Source organism: Scyliorhinus canicula, chromosome 7, assembly GCF_902713615.1.
Source record: "Scyliorhinus canicula chromosome 7, sScyCan1.1, whole genome shotgun sequence".
NCBI lineage: Eukaryota > Metazoa > Chordata > Chondrichthyes > Carcharhiniformes > Scyliorhinidae > Scyliorhinus > Scyliorhinus canicula.
The window spans coordinates 194,029,613-194,053,674 of record NC_052152.1 but is presented as its reverse complement, the minus strand read 5'-3'; the positions used below and the strand labels follow the sequence as shown (position 1 = coordinate 194,053,674).

Sequence of the window (24,062 nt, the reverse complement as noted above, 5' to 3'; positions counted from 1 at the left end):
TGTGCAGGGTAGGTGGATTGGCCACGCTAAATCGCCCCTCAACTGGAAAAAAAATGAATTGGGTACTCTAAATTTATTTTTAAAAAAGTATGTTCAAGGCTGAGATAGACAGAGTTTTAATCAGTAAGGGAATCAAGGGTTATGGAGATAAGGCAGGAAAGTGGAGTTGAGGATTATCACATCATCACATCAGTCATGATCTCATTGAATGGTGGAGCAGACTCGGTGGGCCGACTTCTGATCTAACATCTTATGTGCTTATGGTTTAACTTTCTACTCCAACATGGGATGGATAGGCAGATGGCATCATGTATTTTCCCAATGTCCCTGGGGCAATCACTTGCTCTCCTTTAAATAGGATATGATTCTGGGAACAGAGTTCACATTGGAAAATAAAGAAATGGGAGAATTGGATTTTGAGCCTCTACCTTGCTCTGTTCCCAATCATTCATGATCAGACTGTTTAAAATCTGGACGTTTTTCTGCTTTGATTCATTGGGTCGTAGTCAAGGCCCTGCATATAGATACGTGTTCTGTCAAATGAATTATCTTTGACCATTCTTGTAGCTCATTCTTGCAACAATAGAGTAAATAAACCCTGTTTAAGGCATTGGCCAGCTGCAGCTGTTTTGCTGGATGGTGGACAATCACATATCATATATTTAAAATTGTGTTAACATCCTTCGCAGCTTGACTCATCCATTTGCTTGTTCAGGGTAGTAAACGTGTAACCAATGCCATTCTAGTAGCTAATGCAGACTACTGAGCTTTAGCAAAAAAAAACAGTGAGATAAGGGACAAATGCAATGATGGGGGCAGCACGGTAGCATTGTGGATAGCACAATTGCTTCACAGCTCCAGGGTCCCAGGTTCGATTCCGACTTGGGTCACTGTCTGTGCGGAGTCTGAACGTCCTCCCCGTGTGCGCGTGGGTTTCCTCCGGGTGCTCCGGTTTCCTCCCACAGTCCAAGGATGTGCAGGTTAGGTGGATTGGCCATGCTAAATTGTCCTTAGTGTCCAAAATTGCCCTTAGTGTTGGGTGGGGTTACTGGGTTATGAGGATAGGGTGGAGGTGTTGACCTTGGGTGGTGCTCTTTCCAAGAGCCGGTGCAGACTCGATGGGCGGAATGGCCTCCTTCTGCACTGTAAATTCTATGAAATCTATGAACCCTCATGAGCTTGGCATCTCCTAAACTGGACAAACCTTATTTGGATCCGGTTATGAGGTATTCTTTGAATGGAATTTCTTCAATCAATTAGTGTAGCCTTACCTTTTTTGCGTTTTAGCCAACAATCCTTCCACGATGGGCGGCACGGTGGCACAGTGGTTAGCACTGCTTCCTCACAGAGCCAAGGACGGGGTTGAATTCCAGCCTTGGGAGACTGTCTGTGTGGAGATTGCACTTTCTCCCTGTATCTGCGTGGGTTTCCTCCAGGTGCTCCGGTTTCCTCCCTCAGACCAAAGACGTGCAAGTTAGGATTAACCATGGTCAATTGCCCTTAGTGTCCAAAAGATTAGGTGGGGTTACTGGATTACGAGGATAGGTGCGGGGCGTGGGCCTAGGTAGGGTGTTCTTTCAGAGGATCGGTTCAAAATTGATGGGCCAAATGTCCTCCTTCTGCACTGTAGTGATTCTGGATCCGAGCTTACTAGGACGCGATTGAACCAAAATATTTCTCAGGGCGGGATTTTCCAGCCGTGCCAGCCCGGCGACTGGACAATCCTGCCCGAGGTCAATGGGCTTCTCCATTGTCCATGTCTCACCCGTGACGGCGGGTGGGCGGGGCAGAGCGGATGAACCCAGCCCTAAGTGCCATTTTGGGCAAGTTTGGCGGGATGTTTCCTGTCGGCTTTTTGGGCAAGATCCACACCGGTATTCATTCATACGTAAGTCATTTTCTTCGGCCTCGGGGAGTTTCTCTCCAGTCCAACCCACATTTCAAATCTTTTCAGCAGTCGGGACGTAAACCCGCCGGTGAGACTGGTTCCTCATTTTGAAAGGGTGCCGCGATCTCTCCATGAGCTTGAGGGTACCCCCCCCCCCCCACCCTTCAGACATGGGCAGTAACCCCCCCCCCCCCCCCCCAAGCCAAGTGAGGATACCCGGCTACGGGGTTGCTCAGGGTGCTCACTGGGGAGCTCCATATAAACACTTCCCCAGCACTGCCCAGCTCTTGTTCCAGACCCATGAGGGTGGCAGCATGAATGCCAGCATTGCATTCCACGGAGGGAGCCCTGACTGGACACCTGGATGTGGTCCAACAATCCAGGAGGTGACCTACCAGTAGGGTTTCCACCCCCATCTGGCAGGCAATAGCTGCCTTGCTGATTGCCAGCACTCTCCAGAAGAGGGCGGGGCAGCAGTGCAGGGTGATGACCTTCTGCGCGTGGCCTGGGTACACCTGCCATCAGTCTCTCACTGCACCTTTTCGCACCTTCAAGGTGATCTCACAGCCAGCCACCTCATGGGTTGCCCACAGGTGATGACACCCTCTTCTCCCGCCATCTCCCACCCCCTGCCAACCCCTGGCATCCACATCAACGCTCAGCCCTCTCATTGCAGCCAGTCTTCTCCAATGCCGAGTACACTATGGGTTGGCAAAGTGTAGAGAGGCCGACCCAGCGGGCCAGCCCTGACAATATAGGCCCCCGTCCAGATCGCGCGCACCCGCCGATTGCAAGCCTGGCCGTCCTGGAGGCCCCCCCCCCCCCCCTACCAGAGTGGGACCATGAGTGAACCACGCCAGCGGAAACTCGGCCAGGTGTCGGTGGAGAATTGCCGCGGGGGCCTCTTTGAATGGCCCCCGACCGGCACTGCGTCGTCCGCGCACGCGCGACTGCCGGCGATTCTCCAGTCCCCGGAAAATCGCGGGAAGGCGTCGGACCTGATTGCGGGTCTGACGCCCCATTCATTACTCCGTCGCTGAGGCTCGGAGAATCACGCCCGTAATGTTTGGAAAAACCAATAACTAAGGAAATAAATGACAGGGCTCCAAGATTAAACTGAAACAGCAACAAGAATCTTTACTATACAGACTTAGGGGGGAAAAAAAACACACACATAAACAACAATGACTAGATGGGTGCACTGATTCTTCCCGCCAGCCGGATCGTCCGGTTCCGCTGAAGTCGGCTCCTGCCGTGGCAAATTGCCATTGACTTTGCCGAAACTGGGAGACCCGGCCACCGACCATGCGTGAGCTTCCTCCATCATAGGAAAACCCACCGAGGGGTGCTGGAAAATTCTGGCCAATGATTCTCAACAATGCGAGCTTCTACCTTAAACTCAATCTATACTCTGACCCAGTGAGGCAGTTTTATTTTTCCGTGTCTGGGTGCATTGGTCACAGCTCAGGTCCGTGAATCTTCCTGTCAATACAACCTCCTGTTTTAACTGTAAGAGTCACTGACGGGCACAAGCCTTGACCCGCCAGACATAGACACTCCCTTAACGCCTATTTTGTAGTTGAACTTATTTCTTCACAGAGCTACTCGTCCTACCCAATTCTCTATAACTTCCTCTTTCACCATAGAATCCCTACAGTGTAGAAGAAGGCCATTCAGCCCATTCAGTCTGCACTGACTAGATTATATTGCTTAAATGGACTTCCATTTATATTCATAGAATTTGAAATCTGCTTATGCTTCTCTTCTCGAGGTTGAATTGCTGACTTGGTAATCGTTAGTTTCTGTTCATTGTCTGTACCTCTGTTAGTAGCAGCGTTTACATCCGTTAGCTTTCAGCATGATATTGCAAGGAAATTATTTTTTGGCATTCACGTGCAGTTAGATGCGGGATATTTTACCTTTCACTCAAGTTTCTGGTAACAATCTTTACACTGCCATGCTGGCAGTGTGGTGACAGTCAGTACTAAAGTATAGAGGTTGCATTTCCATGAGGGTTCTTCTGGTCATCTGTTGTAAACAGTGTTGAAATCTGTTGATGTCACCTTGCTGAGTTCTACCTTACCTTTCAATTGTAGACCATAACCTGTGACTGAATTTTCTGGGTCTGCAATGTCGTACAGTGATGGGTTTTAGTATGTTAGTGAAGGGATTAATATTGACAAGTGCACTAAGGATGACTCCCCTGGTCTTTAAAGTAGTGCCATGAGATCTTTTACTTTCATCTGAAACGGCAGACAATGCGGGCGATTTAAGGGAAATGTGTCGAGCGGGGTTTAACTGGGTGTTTCCCGGTGCTCGCAACGCTGAGAAAGACCCCACTAGCTCGTTCATTTCTGGGGCTCAGCGGGAAACACCCCTCCGAGGCCATACTTAGTCCAATTTTGTGCACTGAGGAGCACTGCTCGCCAGTGCAGGAAGAGATCGAGGTGCCATTTTAAAACGTTTTCAATTATTTTTAGAGGATGCCCCGACCTCAAGACACTCAAAGCCACCCTGCCCACCCCTCCATGCCCAACTCACATATAAAAGGGTCATCGAGCCCCCAACACCCCACTTAATCAGAACAGGGCACCCGCGGGTCCAATCACCAGCATGGCAAAATGCCACCCAGGCACCTTGGCGCTATGAACCAGGAAGTGCCACCTTGACACTCTGGCAGTGCCAGGGTGCCCAGATAGCATCAGAGATGTACCACCCTGCCCAGAGCCCAAGAACCCAGGGGCCCCCGATCCCTGGGTGACCTCACCGAGAGGGGAACGCCTGGACTGCATTTATGCTAACCGGCATTCACTCTGGGCCTCCGAAGACGATCATGGTTGATACCATCAAGCCTGCAGTTGGTTTTGGTGCAGATTTATTCTTGACCTTCAGATTTGCTACAGGCATGCTCATATGGATAAAAATTACCAAGGCTGCTGAGAGGCAGCTCCGAGGGAATTACAACCCTCATGTTAATATGTCATGTTAATTGATATTGTGTCATCTCTGTTTTTGCTGTGTATTTAAGGATATTACTTACATATGTCCCATCACATCCACTTCAGTGTTGCTCGCTACCTAATCCGCTAATAATTCTCCCCTCTCATTTCTCTTCAGCTAATTGAAGACAAGTTAAAGAGAAGTTCAACAAAGCAGGTAAATTACTTTTAGATTCAGACACATGTTTTGCTCTGTGATCTTTGATGTATTCTTCTACATATAAATGTATGAGGCCTTTACAGGAGCGTAGGTGTTGTGCAAAGGAAATTATAAAAATTAGTCACAAGATTGCTCTTTGACAAATGAAAAAGCTGACTTTGGGACTCACATTGTGAAGCAGAATAATGTCAAGTGATTTCACAGAATCCTCCCGAGCAGAAGGAGGCCATTCAGTCCATCATTGCCATGCTAGCTCCTATCCAACTAATCTCATTCTTTCCCCATAGCCCTAAAATCCTTTCAACTCCCTTTTTACACTGAATCAGCTTCCACCTACACCCACAGACAGTAAATTCCAGACCATAAGCACCTACTCTCCGCTGATCCGCCGACCAATTATTTTAAATCTGTTTTCACTGGCTACTAGCTGTCCTGTCAGTGGAAAAAGCTTCTCTTCAGTTACACCATCAAAACTCGAATATCTCCATTTAATCCTCTATTAACCTTCTCCAGGCTGAGGCCTCGCCAATTATTTATGACTGTTTAGCAGATTTTCCTTGCTTTTGTACAAGGGATCATTTGGCTTTCAAAAGTATTCTCAGCTACATCAAGAGTGAGCATTAGAAACAATTGTCCTATACTCTTTTACTTTCAACAGTATTCAACAGAGACTATTTTAAGGTCAAATTTCTAGGTGCCTTTCAATGGAATGAACGTATATTATTCCTACACTCTAGATAATGGTAGATTACAGAATAAGGAGGATGTTACATTCTCGATAACCTTGGGACAAGTATCAGTACAAAGTAGGGAGTATGTTACATTCCTGATTACCCTCAGTGTACTGATTTGGAATCAAAAGCAGTTACACTCCTGAAAAATCTGGGATTATAATAAATAGCCTATCCACACTTCATAAATCTGAGATTTGTACCAGTACAGAATAAGGTGTGTCTCATTCAGCTAACTCTGGGATTAAATTTCAGTGTAAAATAAGGGTCTGCATTTCCTGCTTTATTGCTTATTCATGAGGGTGTGTGGAACACGAAAGATCGATTCCTCTTAATGGTGCTGCCTCTTTCTACTAATCTACCATGAGAAATAGAGTATGAGCTATTAAAGCAAAGATATCTTCAGCGTGTTTAATAAAATGAAAACAAAATAGATGTTAATATTCAGGCGAGGTAATTTTTGAAAGAGATTGCCCCTAATTGACCAGGAGTAGTACCAAAACTTTAAACCGAGCGACATAAAGGAATTCATGGAAGTTTGATGCTGGAAAATTAATATGAAGTTAAAATGGTCTTTATTTATTTCACTGTACCAAAGGTTCTTCTTTACGCAAATTTGCATTTGCTCAGTACAGCTAGAGGTTCAAGAATCATACAATTTTAAAGCGTTGGGTGGCATGGTAGCACTGTTGCTACACAGCGCCAAGGGCCCGGGTTTGATTCCCGGCTTGGGTCCTGGTCTGTGCAGAGTCTGTTGTTCTCCTCGTGCCTGCGCAGGTTTCCTCCGACTGCTCCGGTTTCCTCCCACGAGTCTCAAAAGACGTGCTTGTTAGGTGAATTGGACATTTTGAATTCTCCCTCTGTGTACCCAAACAGGCACCAGAGTTTAGCGACTAGGGGATTTTCACAGTCATTTCATTGCATGTTAATGTGAGCTTACTTGAGACACTACAAAAATTATTATTATTATGTTTATTAAAAAGGGCCATTCAGCCCATCATATGGCACTTGCACTTTGCTAGTGCAATCCGCAGGCATGATTCAGTGGCCTCATCGTGCTGGACTTGGTATTGGGAGGAGGCCGTTGAATCTCGCGAGATTCGCAACGCTCAAAACGTCTCGTGAAATTTAATGGGAGTCTTGCAAGCCTTCCCGATCTGGATCTCACCCTCACTGGGTGTGACCCAGATCAGCTGGCTAATTTAATATGCCATTCTCCCGGTGTTTGGGACTTAATGGCTGCACCTGGGAGACCTCGCTGGGGCACTGTTTACTACTGGTCCACACAAACATGGAACAATCATAATAACACCTCCTGGATCTCCCAGGCCATTAGAGACCATTAGAGATGGTCTCAGGGCAGGGTGGCATCCCAGCCCTCCCCTGGCACTTGGGCACCTTATCACTGCCAGTCTGGCAGAGGCACTCCCATGGTGCCAAATTGGGACTGCCAGGGATCGGTCCTGGGGGAGCCTTATTAGGTGGAGAAGGGGTGAGGAGGGGGGCCAACCCAAGGTCAGAGGTGTCGGATTTGGGGGGTATCTGAAGGGGGGGGAGGCAAGAAAAGATCGGAGCAGCCTTCCAAAATGGTGCTTGCAAAGTCGACTGAACCGTAGAATACCTACTAAGCAGAAGGTGGCCATTCAGCCCATCAAGTCTGCACCGACCCACTGAAAGAGCATCCTATCTAGGTCTATTACCCCACCCTATCCCCGTAACCCCACCTAACCTGCACATCTTTGGACTGTGAGAAGAAACGGGAGCACCCGGAGGAAACCCATGCAGGCATGGGGAGAATGTGTAAACTCCACATAGACAGTCACCTGAGGTCAGTATTGAACTTGGGTCTCTGGCGCTGTGAGGCAGCAGTCCTAACCACTGTGCCATTGTGCCGCCTGTTGGCATTCCCTAACCACTAACATTGGTGTGATCAATCACTGTAGCTGTTCACCTAGGTTTCATTGTGATCCAGATCTATAGAGTAAGGTGCAACTGCAGATGATGGGCAGAGGAGGTCCAAAATGGTGGCCTTGGAGATGGAGAAGAATTGCAGCATCTTCTTTTCTATTTATTTTCGGAGATAAATTCCGACTCTTGTAAAATTGTAGCAAAAGATGTTTCCTTCTGTTTCCAATCATGTGACATATTAATATAATTTAATGAATCACAACCCTTTACAGCATTGAAAATGCCATTAGGTCCGTGGCACTTTTCCTGACTTTGCCATTTTTCTGTACCTTTTTAAATGTCCACACACAGAAGCACTTTTCCTTGGAAAGCTTTTAGGGACACTATATCATTCTTTGTTTCTGATAGGGTGTTTCACGTTGTAATAATTCTCCTTTGTTTTTAGAAATACTCTCTAAACCTCTCTCTTCATTCTACTGGGAATGATTTCAAAACTACTCTCTTAACAACTAGTGCAAATACTTTTTTGTTTCCAATAATACAATAATCGAAACTTTTCTTAGCCTCGAACATGTCATCAGATCTCCAATTAACCTTCAAAGTCCAAGAGTCCCTCTCTCCTCATGACTAAACCCTCTCATCCTACATTATAAAGTTTTAATTTGTGTTTAGTGTTGTAGAGACCTTGCATCATTGGCATGTTGCACCATCATAATGAAAACAAGGCTCAGCTTTGCGAGTCTTTATCCCGCTTCGAAATGACAAAATATAGAGCGCAATTCTCCCCAAAAATGACATATGTCATCTCCAGTGGGAAAAATGGTGCGATTCCTGCCGGGTGGGTTGGCGCAATCCCTGATCGCAATCCACCCCAACGTAGTCAGTTTTTTTTTGGAGAGATTTGCACCAGCATTCAGAAGGGCAGGGCACAATTTTTAAAGGATGTTCAATCTCAAAGTAAAATGACAGCCCCCCCCCCCCCCATGTCATCCACCCCATGGACATCGGGACCCTCCCATCAATGATCGCCGTCATCAACTCCACCCCCCCCCAAAGGATCACTGGCATCAGCACCCCCCCCCCCCCCACCCCCCACCCCCCCGAGTATCGCTGGCATTGACCCCCTTCACTGACTCCCAAGGATCCCTGGCATCAAAACCCTTCCCCACCCCACCCCCAACCCGCTAGGTTCACTTGCATTGTCGCCCTTCCGATTGGTCTCCCTTCAGACCCTGCACCTTAAGGTCCTGCCCCTTCAGGCCCTGCCTCCTTCAGGCCCCGCACCTTGGGAGTGCCAATGCGCAGTGCCAACCTGTGTTGGCACTGTCAGGTTGGCACAACCAGGGTGCCATCTCCCTGACCACTCAGGGGCTACAATGGCCTCTGAGGCAACTGGCTCTCCCTTTGTGGAGACCGGTAGTTCTTCCCGCTGGTGACATTTCGTTAAGCCCCCATTGAATATTTAAATGCAGTTAAATGAATGGTAATCAGATCACGCCCTCGCCCTATAACTTGATTAAATCTGCTGGCAGGATCCAGGATCATCGCAAACTGTTTGACGCCTGCTGCTAATTCCGTTTCAGGTCTCTCCCGGAATTGTGTCGACATAGCGGGATTTGCGCCTGGCTCAATGTGGCTGGAAAATCCCCCCCATAATTTATTCTTTGTTATTGACAAAATAGTGCAGAGTAGTGTTTGGCATCATATTAATACCCAACTTTAGCCAAATGATCAGTTCCTGCAAACAAAAAGGTATGTTGTGAGTAACATTAAACTTGTGCATTGACTAATTTCTCTTATTCGTAGAATTAGTATCAAAAATATCATTTGGTCCAACTGATGTGTGCCAGCAGTTACGATCCACTTTAGGCTACTTCCACCCCCTTCACCTAACCCGATCTTGTAATTAAACTATCGACCAGATTTAACAAATTGAATATCTTGGTATGGCGAAGAGTAATTTGTGTTGTTCTGAAAAGGTTAATGAGAGTTGGGTTCCCAATAAACACACGCTTCCTCCAAACCTTCATGTGGCTTCCGTTTAAATGGGAAGTCTACTTTATTTTTTTTTCCTGGGCAAACAAATCCACCATCCGTATCGCACAGTGGCCCCATGATCTTTGCTTTCTGATATTTCCTCTCATGCCCAAACAACTGTCTGCTGTCTGTCACTTCATTCAACACATCAACCCTAATGTCAGATTTGTGAAATTTGGTGCACGTACTCTCCCCACAAAGTATGACATCGACATAATTCGAATGTTTTTGCTGTCTTTCTATATCTATATCCTTCATCATCTCCCCAAGGATTCCAGCAGCCCAATGGATTTTTCTGAATCAGTATTGAGTGAAAATAAAACAGGTAACCGTGGCAGTACATCCCATTTCCTGGATTAAATCTGGTCAATAGTTCAATTAGAATAAATTGAGCAAAAGTAAAGATGATTGAGTGTTGGTGAATTCTGCATCCAGTATCAGTCGAGGCAAAGGATCTGTTGTTGAAATCTTATAATTCATATAGTTCACACGGATTCCAGAAGAGATCGTTTTGCTACCTGGACTCTCTGGACAATACAGTAGAGCAGATTGCTGAGTCCTTGTCCAGCTTCCTTGTATGTTTTGCAGTTATGAACTTCAATCCTGCAGCATGAATCACAAGCAGTGCTCCGTCTTCTGCTCCAGCGCCAGTGCTACTATTCTTTAGCCAGTCAATGCATAAGCCTCGATGAGAAAGTTACATTGACTCTGATCCCTCCAAGTGCAGTCACATCTGGCTGTGGAGTTTGGCTTTTACAGTAGAGATATGGGAAGTACCCAAATCTTGAAGGTATAATGACAGCAACAATAGAGGACATGGACATTACATCAATGAAAGAAATACCGACCAAGGAGATATTAATCAATGGCGTATGATAATGCCAACCTACAGCATATGATAACACTAATAATCTTCATTCCACTTTCACAGTTGTTCATGCACTCAAACTTAAAAGCAATTCAAAAAATATTTTGAAGCTATTATTCAACTGCAGCAAATGTCTAACCTGAACTTATTCAGGAATTGTTGGGAAAATGGTGTCAAGAATTTGTAAGCGTGTGAACAACTCCAGAGAAATAGCCAACCCGGAGGTGAACCCACATTTTTTGGCAAGAAGAATGTGTGATGACTGAAATGAACATAATCACTTGGTGCAGGCAAGCCAGCTCTGGATGAGATTTATTGCATCTTCTGCTCTAGCTCCATCACCATAATAAGAAGTCTTACAACACGAGGTTCAAGTCCAACAGGTTTGTTTCGAATCACTAGCTTTCGGAACACTGCTTCTTCCTCAGGTGAATTAGGTGTTGGACTTTAACCTGGTGTTGTAAGACTTCTTAAAGTGCTCACCCCAGTCCAACGCCGGCATCTCCACATCATATCACCATCATGACATTTGCCCTGGCTGAGTGTTTGCCCTTGAGAAACATACAATGATTTACCCCTTTTACTTTGAGCCAGAAGGAAGAAAACAAAGATTCCCTAATGCATAGGAGCCAATTGCAAGCTTTGGGAAACACAGCACATTTACCAAGTGGGCAAAAAGATTATTGAACAGGAAACTGGTGTATTTCATTAAGTCATTTAACCAAACATTGGTCTATTGCACCTCTGCCCCATAAATGGTTTTGTGTCAACCAGTAGGCTATTCTCAACAGTGCATATTCTACTGATGTAAATTTCATCGTTGCAAAACTAAGTGGACATGAGAACTGAAAGTCTTTCTGTGCCCCAACCCTCTATGACGTGTGGAATGCACTGCCTGCTTGGTTTCAGATTCAATAGAAACTTTCAATGGGAAATTGGATAAATACTGAAAAAGAAAGGACATTGCAGGGTTTCAAAGAAAAAGCAGGCGACTAAATCTAATTAGATAGTTTATTCAAATAGCTGGCACACCGATGATGGACCGAATGACCTCCTTCTTGCTGTATCATTCTATAATTGATATCACACTTTATCAAAGCAAACATTTGGAAATCTTTGTTTCCATGGGAGACAGTTTCCACATGGAAGCATGGACGAAATATTGCCATTACAATGTGACTTTCAGTCACTTAACTGAAATTAGTATTGATTGCCCAAGAAAAATATTTGTTCAGGAACTGAAAGCTATGAATTAGAACCATATTAACATAATATTATCACTGTTATCTGTGGCTGCAATCAGTGTTTAATATGAAAGTTGATTATAGATTGAGATTAATGTTTATTTTCACAGGAAGATTGACCCTCCACTTTAGTGCATTAATGCAGTACAAAGGGTAACAGTTCTTCCCAGTAGGAATTAATGGTTTCTTATTCAAATCTATAATAATCACATTACACTGCACCACAGAGCTAGTTTGTAATAGCTTCTTTGCACTGGTAAGCAAAATGCTGCATCTGCATAGGACAGTATTTAAGTGGGATTCCCTTGAAGTTTAGACTGTAATTATGGCTCCTAGTATACATATTCTCCACCACATTTGTCTTTCTAATTGCACCTGCTTCATATAATATAACCTTTATTTATAGCTAACCCATTCTATATTAACACTATCTCTAAATTGCTTTCCCTCTCCATAACATGGTAATATAATACAGCAGTCCTCAATGATTGCTCCCTCACTAATGGCGATAAAACCTTCTCCATTAATATGTGTTGTGGAGAAAACCTACTCTGGATTTTGTCAATAAGTATCAACTAATAACGAAGGAGATCTGATACATTTGTTGCTCTATGCTGAAATTCAGACTTTACAACTATCTGTTTGATGTAACTTTTAAATAGTGAAGATTATTTTTCAGCCTCCAGTTGGGTGTTTTAGTGGTGCAAGCACAGAAGTGTAGAAAGCGAGGGGTGTCTGCCTGTGGTATACAAATCCTGGGAGAGCCTTGCACAAAAGAGACTGACTTTGGGGGACCTCCTGATTGAAGGGACACAATTCTTCGAGGACATCCGATGGCAAGAGGAGGCCCGGAAAGGAGCCTGAGTAAGGAATCCCAGTGACCTGAGTCCAAGGACTGATCCCACCTCCCGGAAACAAGTATGCCATTGAATATGCGCATCTAGGATGGGGCTCAACAGCCATGCAGGAACCCACAAAACCCATGACCAGTGACATGGAGTTTCTTAAGTGGACAATCATACTCATGAGCGAGTGATCGCCAAAGAAGAAGAACTACCATAGATAGCAGTTCTGTTTTAATAGGAGGAGCGGATGTAGGGGTCGGGGCTTTTCGCAAAAGTTATTGTTCAGTAAAGTGCTTGTGTTGGTCAAAGACGGTTAGGATCTTAATAAACCCAAAATTCTCCTCTACCATTTTAGCATAAACATTAGCATTAAAATTTGATATTATTTAGTCCAACGTGATAGTCAGCACATGATAAACCAGGTCAATGGGATCCTTTAATCACCTGTCTATTACTCTTGACAACCTTCAAGTGCTTTCATATCTAGATACAGGAATTTCAATGGGTGTTAGATGGAGCTGCGTACCTGGCCAACGATGGTCCTTAACCCCAATCACACAAGTACTTCATTCATTTCCCATGCCATCCACCTTTGAGAAAGCAGCTTGGTGATGGAGTGAGAGATCTGTCTGAGGATTGAGACCGCAAACCTCCTCACAGAAAACAGAGGAAGACTTTCAGTTCATCAGTCTGGGTTGAGTTCCAGTTCAGGTGCCAAATGGGGAAGAACAATTTGCTGACTGAACATGCCATCCAGTTCAATAAATGCTTGTCAGAGGATTTTCCTGTCCTTTTTGACATATCTTCATATCTTATTTTTTTTTAAAAGGGCCATACAGTAAGTGTAGAATCCTGTGGAAATGTCAGCTCAGTCGCTATTACATTGCTTCTGGTGGGGCTGGAAAAGAATTAACTCAAGTAATGTTATTTAGTGGGCATTTTACACCACAGCTGTGATCGTAGTTTATTAAGGAGCTCAAGATCAGTGAAGCTCTGTATTTATGCAGTTCAACAAAATTGATATTGTCTGGTACATTGTTCAGTTAAACTGAGACTTGCTTTATGTAACTGGAAAACCTAATACCTTCATCACAAATTGATACACTGTGATAAAATGGTAAGGGCTGTGTATCCATCTTTATACCGTGGATGGGTTAATATGGGCAACAGGTCTCTTGATGTATGATCGTTGGATTGGTAAGAGGAACATACTTAGCTTCAAACTTTAGTCTTCAGGAGGATGTGTGGGGGCGATTCTCAGAGCCCAGAGCCGGGCCGGAGAATCGGAGCAACCGCGCCCCGACGCCCTGACACCGACGCACGATTCTCCGAGGTGCGGAGAATCGGTGCCATTTGCGCCGCAGCATTTAGCGCGGTGCCGGCCGTAGGCCACTGCAATCGGCGGGGCCACCGATTCTCCGGCCGTTCACCCCTGCTCCAGCGCCGTTCACCCCTGGTCGCTGCCGGCGGGAATGCTCGGGGGGGGGGGGAGGGGGGGGGGGGCGGCCTGTGGGGGGGGGGGGGCCTCTTTCACTGGGGGGAGGTTTCCGATGGGGTCTGGTCCGCGATCAGGGCCCACTGATCGACGGGCTGGCCTCTCCCCCCCCCCCCCCCCCCCCCCCCCCCCGGGCCTACTCACCGGCCCCTGAACACCGACCCCATGTTGGGCTGAGGCCGGCGCACATAAGAAGTTCCCTGCGCATGCGGATGGTGCGGCCCAACTGCGCATGCACAGGATGGCGCGGCCCAACTGTGCATGCGCAGGATTGAGCTGGCCCAACTGCGCATGCGCGGGTTGGTGCGGCGCCCATTGCGTAAGGAGGCTGGAACAGCGTGATCCGCCCAGTGCTGTGCTGGCCCCCTGTGGGGTCCAGAATAGGTCACGCCCGGGCTCTGTTCGCGGCGTTCACGACGGCGCGAACACTTGGCCTCCATACCGGAGAATTGCACCCGTATTTCTTTCTTTTCAAATGTTTTCCAATTTTGGGGTAATTTAGCGTGCCCAATCCACCTGCACTGCACATCTTTGGGTTGTGGGGAGAATGTGCATACTCCACATGGACAGTGATCCTGGGCCGGGAACGAACACAGGTCCTCAACACCATGTGGCGGCAGTGCTAACCACTGCGCCACTGTGTTGTCCTCGAGGATATGTAGCTCTGTAAGATTGAAAATACATGTGTTGAAATTAATTTTTGAAGAATCATGCAGCACTGAAGGAGTCTATTCAACCCATTCTGCCTCTTCTGGCTCTTTGAAAGAGCTATCCACTTAGTGTCACTTGCATTTTTTCCAAGGCTCTGCAAAATTCTATTCAAGTATTTATCCGATTTCCTTTTTGAAGTTACTATTGAATCTGCTTCCTCTGCCCTTTGGCAGCTGAGGCAGTGTTGCCTAAATAAAATGCTTGCCTGGAATTTTGTCCGATATTGGCAAAGTGCAATGTCAGGTAGGAGAAGCAACACTGAACCAGCCGACGGCAATGGCGTTTTTTTACGGCAAATAGCACAGGATTTAGTTGAAACAAAATCCATGCATGGATTCCACACCGGTCCGCTGGTGTGTGATCTCAGATTCGCTCACCCTCAGGTCAATGCTTCAATAACCAGGCCGCTATATTCAAAGGGCTCCAAACGCACACTCAGTAAACCAGGAAACATTCTTCACCTCCTGACACACATCCTCACACCCCTATTCAACCCCCCCCCCCCATCCACTACCCCTTCCCCAAGTGCAGAGCTGGTCCACAAGCATCTGCACTCACCTCCTGGCTCCCCCTGAGGGTACTGCTTGTTAGTTGCATTCCTTCTGAGACCAGTCATGCATCACGCCATTCTGCCAGCTGTCGCCATGGACATATTATCTGACGTGTAGGTGTGATTCCAGTGTACGGGCCCGATAGTGACAGGTTCTTGATGTTGAATGGCAGGAAACGCAGCCTGCCACTAGAGGAGGGGGAAGGGGGCACGGTGGCACAGTGGTTAGCACTGCTGCCTCACGATGCCGAGGTTCCGGGTTTGAACCTGACCCCGGGTCACTGTACGTGTGGGGTTTGCACATTCTCCCCGTGTCTGCATGGGTCTGCACCCCCACAACCCAAAGAAGTGCAGGTCACCACCAAGCCCATCCGACATGACCACGAACAGAAAATCCTGGCCATTTTCTCCACTCATTGTTCTGTGGAAATAAATATTTTAAAATTTTTAGGCTACATCACCCCAACAAATGACAGGATAGGGACTTTTAGTAAATGCTTCTGAAAGTATTGATTACAATGGGATGGGATGCCACATGTCACCTGTCCATGCTCAAGAGCGACATTTGATCCGACACTGAATAAAAACGTAACACCAGCTATATTATGAAAAAATATTTCTGTGCAGCGACTGCCCAATATATACCCAATTTTCATCGCTGAAACAACGTGACTAAAAACCATTCACTTTGCTGTTTGTGGCACCTTGCTGGGCATAAATTGGCCGCCACCTTTCCTTCGTGAGCACAGTGACTACACGTCAACAGTACTTCATCTGCTGTGAAGCATTTTGGGACGTCCTGCGGATATAAAAGGTGCTGTGCCAATGCAAGTCTTTCTTTTTGTTACACATCACAAAACAACAGAAATTGGACGTTTGGTTAATTGTTGAGATGGCTGTGTTGCCTATCACCCACCGTCTGGCATGTTAGTCTCCTGCCATTGATCTGCTTCCGGGCCATTTTCTTTACGAGAAGTTCAGAATAGAGGGAGAAGATGGCAGCCGCAAGTGGCCCATTAGGCCAATTAAAAGGCCTGTTATGGTCACTCTTCAGATATTGGGGGGGATGGGAGGGTGATTAGTGCTCCATTCATCTATGCAATTGTAACCCCAGGGTTACCCCTACATGACCACAGCCTGGGATCTGTGGCCTTTACAATGTTAAAGATATTTTAAATCTCTTCATAGAGGGTGCCGCCATCTTGAATTACTTTCTATCTCTCTTTCTCTTTTACTGACATCGGCAGCGCCAACGTCTGGCGGTGGGCTTGCCGATCTGTCAGTGTTGGGGGGGCCTCTTTTTGGCCCTCCGCACCCCTTAATTAGATGGCGAGCATGCACCCTGGTCAATAAGCTGACGACTCATCGAAAACCATAAGGCACGTCAGGTGTCAACACGATGTGGATTCATGACCCTGAACGTAAATTCAGCCTTTTTCTGCCAGCTGCGCACAGTTGACACTGAAATCTTAGGAAGTGACCTTAATGCGGCCCCCCTCTCTCACTCACCTGCTTTCCTATCCGAACAGGGGAGGGGGTTCTTGGGCAAAAGTAGGATCAATTGATGGAGGAAAGGTGTGATTTCAAGTAGTGATGGATAGCTTGAAATCTAATAGTCATGTATTTTTAGGAAGGGGAAGAGGAGAAAGAAATGTATTTCTTTTGTAAAGCTGTAAAAACATTTCTGTCTGATTTACAATGCTCGGAACCAATAGTGAATACATTAGACCTTTTTCCTCAATATACGTCTTTGGGTGAGGCCCTTATAAAAATCACAGCGAATAAACTCTACCTCAAAAAAGGCTGTAACTCTGACCTAATTGCCTTGTTGAAGTAAGAAATAAATAAATAACGCACAAAATAAATGTCGTATTAGACAGATTTAGCTTTGAAACAATAGCAGATTCAGATATATTTCATTGGGAACTTGCCCTGTTCAGTCAAAAGCTTACAAAGTGTGTACGGGCCATTCATCAAGGCTTGTTAATCATGGTCTTGTAGAGAAATAAAGAGCCAGAAAGGATCAGATGGGAGATGACATAGACTGATTGCATTATTAGGTCAGGGCCACAAACCACAGTAACACATTGCATGCATATCTTTTCAAGACATACAGGAGGCATGTGAGTGATGAGGGGTTAGCTTATGAACACACTGTGGAGTTGATGTTTGGGTACAGATGAGTTTATCCCTGTCAATTAACCTTTTGGACCATGGAGTTGGATTGTAGCAACGCTGCTGTTATCCATGTTGTTTCAATAGTGCCATTAGCTGTGACAACTTTCAACAACCTGACTTTATCAAACAACAGCATTTAGGAGCAATTACGGCAAATATCCATCTGCGTCTGCCTTCTCAAATTGTACTATCTCTCTGCCTGTGCTAACATGGGCTAGATGCTGTTGAAGTATTTCAAATGCATCTTCATTAGACTTTCAGATTGTTACAAATGTCCCGGTAATTTCCTTCTTCTGTTGATTGAAAAATACGTATTTGTTTCTTTAACTTTGAAGTGTTCCATACCGCAATGCCCAGCAACTCTGGCTGTTTCTGTTGAATCATGCACAACTACACTGCGTACTTCATTTTATGAGACAAGATTCCAAGATCGTATTTTTCTCCCATTTATTTTCTTTTTCGTAATTCAGTCGATGGTATTTTTTTTTTGAGCTGGGAATGGAAAATGTTTCAATATTTCAACATTTTCTATTCAATGAACCCACCAGGCACAGCATGGTTTGGATGAAAAGTGGTATCCTCTACTCCAACCTGAAAATATCCTTAAGTGGAAGTGGTGGAGGATCATCGGTGGTATTCCTATTTTCCATCATTGTCCATCGCCTTTGACTTACTGGGTTGCATTCCTGCCTTTGGATTAGAGGTTGTGGATGCAAGTACAAAATGTGAGGACAAAATGTAGCGCTGAGGGAATGCTGCACTCTTAGAGGTGCCGACTTGGATACAATATTTTATGCAGAATCCCATTGATAAAAATATGGCAGATTGTTACAGCAGATCAGTAAGAGTATGGCTCACACGCTGAGTGGGGAACAATGCACCAGACAATCCTTGCACAGATGGGCAATCTTTCATATAAGATGTTAAAAAGCCCCACATGTCCTCAAGAGTTGCACATAGATGATTCCATGATTCCTTGGTGCATGCAAAGAACAACAAAGGAGTTCTGCCTCCATGTCCCCAGGCAATATTTATCTATCGACAACTATTCAAAAAATTACTGTTTACTATCTCATTGCGATCTCATTGGACTTTGAAATTGGCTGCCATGTTTTCTATGCTACGTCAAAACTTAGTTCAACAGTTCTTCTTTGGCTTCATGCTGGGGATTACCAGTGGTCAGGCACTGAACTGGACTCGCATATAAATACTATGGCTACAAAAGCAGTTCAGAGCCAAGGAATCCTGTGGCGAGTAACTGACTCCCCAAAGCCTGGTCCACCGCCTACAAGGTACAAGTCAGAAGGTGAGTTAGTGTGTGTGATGGAATGTTCTCCTCGTGCCTGGATGAGTGCAGCTCCAACAACACTCAAGAAACTCAACACCATCCAGGACAAAGCAGCCCGTTTCATTGCTTCCCCCTTCCACAAATATTCACTCCCTCCACTATCGATGAACAGTAGCAACCATGTGCACTGTCGACAAGATGCACTGCAGGAACTCACCAAATCTCCTTAGGCAGCACCTTCCAAACCGACGATCGCTATCATCTAGAAGGACAAGGGCTGCAGATACATGGGAATACCATCACCTGTAAAATCCCCTCCAAGTCACTCACCCTACTGACTTGGAACTATATCACTGTTCCTTCACTGTCGCTAGGTCAAAATCTTAGAACGCTTTCCTAACAGTGTTGTGGGCATACCTATACCACAGAGACTGCAGCAGTTCAAGAAGGCAGCTCACCACCACCTTCTCAAAGTCAATTATGGATCGACAATAAATGCTGGCCGAGCTAGCAATGCCCACATCCCCTAAATCAGTGTTCTTCAAACTTTTTTTCCGGGGACCCATTTTTACCAACCGGCCAACCTTCGGGACCCAACCCGGCCGACCTTCGCGACCCACGCCGGCCGACCTGCGCAACCCACCATTTTCTCTTACCTTGTTTTCCGCTGACAAAATGGAGGAAATGGTTCTGGGCCCCTTTGGCCCTCGTACACGCTCCTCCAATGGAACCTGTTGGATGAAGGTGAAGCCTTCTGGTGTCGGAAAGTATGGAGTCTTCATCTGTCCAAAGTTCTGAATTTTTTTCCTGTAAAATTTTATCAAAGGTTCAGGGGGGGGTTGTTGGGTTACGGGTATAGGGTGGATACGTGGGTTTGAGTAGGGTGATCATTGCTCGGCACAACATCGAGGGCCGAAGGGCCTGTTCTGTGCTGTACTGTTCTATGATCTACGATCAAATAAACCCCGCCCCCGAATTTGTAAAAAAAAATAAAAAATAAAATGAGTAAAATAAATGAAAAAAATGTATAAAACCCCCCCGAACTTGTAAAAACAAATGAATAAAATAAATGAAAAAAATGAATAAACCCTCCCAAACTTGTAAAAAAAATAAAATGGATAATATAAATGAAAAAAATAAAAATTAAATGAATAAAATAAATGAATAAAAACCACTACAGAACTAGTAAAACAAAAAGCTGCAACCGTTTAAAAAAATAGCAGCCGCACTGCACATGCGTGCCCGATTAATGCCGTGCATGCGCAATGCAGCCGATTTTTTTTTTAACATGTTCGCGGCCGCTCGCAGCCGGCGTTATAAAAAGCCGGCTGCTGCGCGGGGATTTGTGCGATCGGGAGCGCCGCGGACAACGGCTCTGCGACCCTCCCGACACCCGCCCGTGACCCACCTGCGGGTCGCGCCCCCGACTTTGAAGAACACTGCCCTAAATGAATTTTAAAAAAGCTGTTTTGGAATTAGAGTATAGAGTATAGAGAAATACAGCACAGAACAGGCCCTTCGGCCCACGATGTTGCGCCGAACTTTTGTCCTAGGTTAATCATAGAATTTTGGACAATTTGTCATGGCCAATCCACCCAACCTGCACATCTTTGGACTGTGGGAGGAAACCGGAGTACCCGGAGGAAACCCACGCAGTCACGGGGAGGATGTGCAGACTCCACACAGACAGTGACCCAAGTCGAAATCGAACTTGGGACCCTGGAGCTGTGAAGCAATTGTGCTATCCACAATGCTACCGTGCTGCCCTTAAGAAGTTAACCTACACTCCCTTATTCTACCCTAATCCAAGTACCTATCCAATAGCCGCTTGAAGGTCCATAAATTTTCCGACTCAACTACTACCACAGGCAGTGCATTCCATGCCCCCACTACTCTCTGGGTAAAGAACCTACCTCTGACATCCCCTCTATATCTTCCACCATTTATCTTAAATTTATGTCCCCTTGTAATGGTGTGTTCCACCCGGGGAAAAAGTCTCTGACTGTCTACTCTATCTATTCCCCTGATCATCTTATAAACCTCTATCAAGTCGCCCCTCATCCTTCTCCGTTCTAATGAGAAAAGGCCTAGCACCCTCAATCTTTCCTCGTATGACCTACTCTCCATTCCAGGCAACATCCTGGTAAATCTCCTTTGCACCTTTTCCAAAGCTTCCACATCCTTCCTAAAATGAGGTGACCAGAACTGCACACAGTACTCCAAATGTGGCCTGACCAAGGTTTTGTACAGCTGCATCATCCTGAGTTGTCCCGAGGTTATGAAAAGTGACAGATAAATGTACATCTTTCTTTCTTTCTCTATCGATCCTCTCAAATGGACATAAATGATCTCATGGCACTACTCAAAATGGAGGAAGGGGGTTCGTCTGAAGTTTTGGGCCAATATTTACCTGACTATTACTAAGACAGATGATTTGGTTATTTATCGCATTAGTATTTGTGGGTCCCTCATGTGTACAAATAGCTCTCCTTTGACCCTTCATTACAACCTACATGATTGATTGTCAAACACTTTTAGATATTCTGAGGTTATAAAAATTGGTAGCTCTTTCCTCTTACCCCTTTGGGTAATATATTAAATTTAATGCTGTTTAACGCCAACGTTAAAGATCACGAGCATTAGGAATTGGCTACTTGAAATCACTTCAGTTAGGAATGTAAGAGCTTCTTGAAAGGGAAGAGTTTTAATATGTTGGCGAGTGCTTATTTTTTACCCAGGTACCAGCATTCGCCGTTCTTGCCAAATAACAGGACATGGGCAGATTATCTTGTCAGCTGTAATGTTGGTGGAGCTGGACTTCCTTCCATTCCATGCTCACATTTCTGGCCCTGCCAAATTTCCCAGAGCCAGGGTCATTTAATAATTTAAATAATATCGGCAGGCTCTGATGGCGTTCTGATGCCAGTGGTCATTCCTGCAGATATTGGAGGAACATTGGGCAAAGTCCCTGCGGTGCCATTTTTTGGCCATTTTGCAGCTGACATTTTAAAGTTGCGTCACCTGCTACCTTCAGAGAATCCCATCGCACCATTACAGTGCAGTAGGTGGCCATTCAGCCCATCAGGTGTGCACCGACCCTCCAAAAAAGCACCCTACCTACGCCCACTCCTCCGCCCTGTCCCTGTAACCCCACCTACCCTGCACATCTTTGGACACTAGGGGGCAATTTAGCATGGCCAATTTACGTAACATGCAGACCTTTGGACTGTGGAAGAAAACCCACGAAGACACGGGAAGAACATGCCAAACTCCACACCAAGGCTGGAATGAAACCCGAGTCTCTGGCGCTGTGACACAGCAGTGCTAACCACTGTACCACCTCATAACCTGAAGACATATGGGTGTACCTGTTCTAATATCCACTCATGTATATCATGAGATGCAGACAGGCAGTGATTGACACACAGGATAACCAATGAACACACATGACACAGAACAACCAATCACCAGACACGACACCATCACTATAAAGCCCACAGGGTATTAAGGTTCTCCCTCTCTCACAGGACACGGCTAGGGCGATAGTCACAGTGCACAGGCCAATGAACATCATCACCATGTGATAGAGAGCTAGTCCGGTCAAGCCAGTTATCAGTGAGGTTAATAGAGTGTCAACCCACAGCAGATTATGTACAGCAATCAACAGATTCAATAAAACGGTGTTGGACCATCTCCTGTGTCGGAAGCCTGTTTCTCGTTTTACTGCATCCAGTTGCAGTCGATGTTGGACCAAAACAGATAACACATCAGTACCTATATCCCATGGTCTAAAACAGTTCAAGAAGGAGGCTCAGAACCACCTTTCAGAAGGCAATGAGGGATGCACAATGATCCCACAAAAGAATTTTAAAAAGCCAGGAATGGTGCACCAAATCTTCAGTGTTTCTATGATGCACAAGGCCAGAAACATTTAAAATGGGCTATTGGAGAGTCATCGCTTCAGGTCTTCAGCCCATCCTCTTGTTCAACCCTCTCCACCTTCTTTCCTAAGGGAAGTTACACTGAGTGGCAGATCTCTGGTTCAGCTGATGACTCCTGCCAAGTAGACTTTGGGCCCGGAATAGAACTGCTCTCTAAAGCTAATGGAATGGAGCTTAAAAATGTCTCAGGTGATGGAATCATCAATGTGCACATTACCTATGCTCTGTACAACTGGAGGCAGGGAGCTACAAATGCCACATTGAGAGAAATACGCAGGAGCAAGCATTTTGCAAATATGGACCTTTGTGTACACGATTATTAAGCACATCTAGTTGAGACCTTAAAGATCAGTTTTAGCGATCTGTATATATTATATTTATGTGAAGTGTTTTTATCCCAACTACTTTTATTGTACTGGAAAATTGAATGAAAGGAGAGACTGTAATATCAACTTACCAGACACCTGGGACTCTGGGGTAGACGTTTTGACTCCAGGCACAGCCTGGAAGATTTTAATCTGTTCCTCAGGCCAAATTAGACTTTCCTTCAGTAGAATACCACCACAACAATGGCCCTCTGCTGCTTGAACCCGTTAAGCATTTTGCTGAAAAAAAGAGGCATGTCGAAGCTGTTGGTCTTACACTCATCAGGACATTTGGCAGAAATACCCATCAAAATGTGAAATGTTAAGTGCAGGACAAAAAAGTTTCATCACGTCTCCATGTTCAGCGATACTCTGTACCATCGGATGACTATACCCCCTTATGTTATTCAAAAGTTTTTTCTCCTGAACTCCTTATGCAGTTTGGAAGTGGCTAAGCTTCCCCTTCTCTCTGCAGTTGGTAGCAGCTGGATGCTGGTTCTCAGAAAACTATCTTGTTAGTTCCCGAGAAATAAAGTTCACACTGGGCAAAGTGCAACCATTCGTACCTACTTCAGGGATCCCATTTTAGTATTATTTCCAGCAGGGAGTACAATCACATTTTTTTCCATCCATTAGTAAATATTCTAACTCATTAAAGAGCTCATGGGGGAGCTGGGCTAGGATCGAAGGAGGTGTTATACTAATATCGAAGTAAATAGCTTACTCGACCCCCGCTGCTTCATCTCTCTTAGAACTTAGAACAGTACAGCACAGAACAGGCCCTTCGGCCCTCGATGTTGTGCCGAGCAATGATCACCCTACTCAAGCCAACGTATCCACCCTATACCAGTAAC

General features: G+C 45.5%; 1 long non-coding RNA gene across 1 annotated transcript in view; it reads left to right on the top strand.

Annotated features, from left to right (window-relative positions):
- The window catches only part of LOC119969654, a 386,118-nt gene that overhangs the window by 282,522 nt on the left and 79,534 nt on the right, over nt 1-24,062 (top strand). The window contains exon 2 of the long non-coding RNA XR_005461440.1: nt 5,006-5,044. This is a non-coding gene — a long non-coding RNA (uncharacterized LOC119969654). The remainder of the gene's footprint in view (nt 1-5,005; nt 5,045-24,062) is intronic.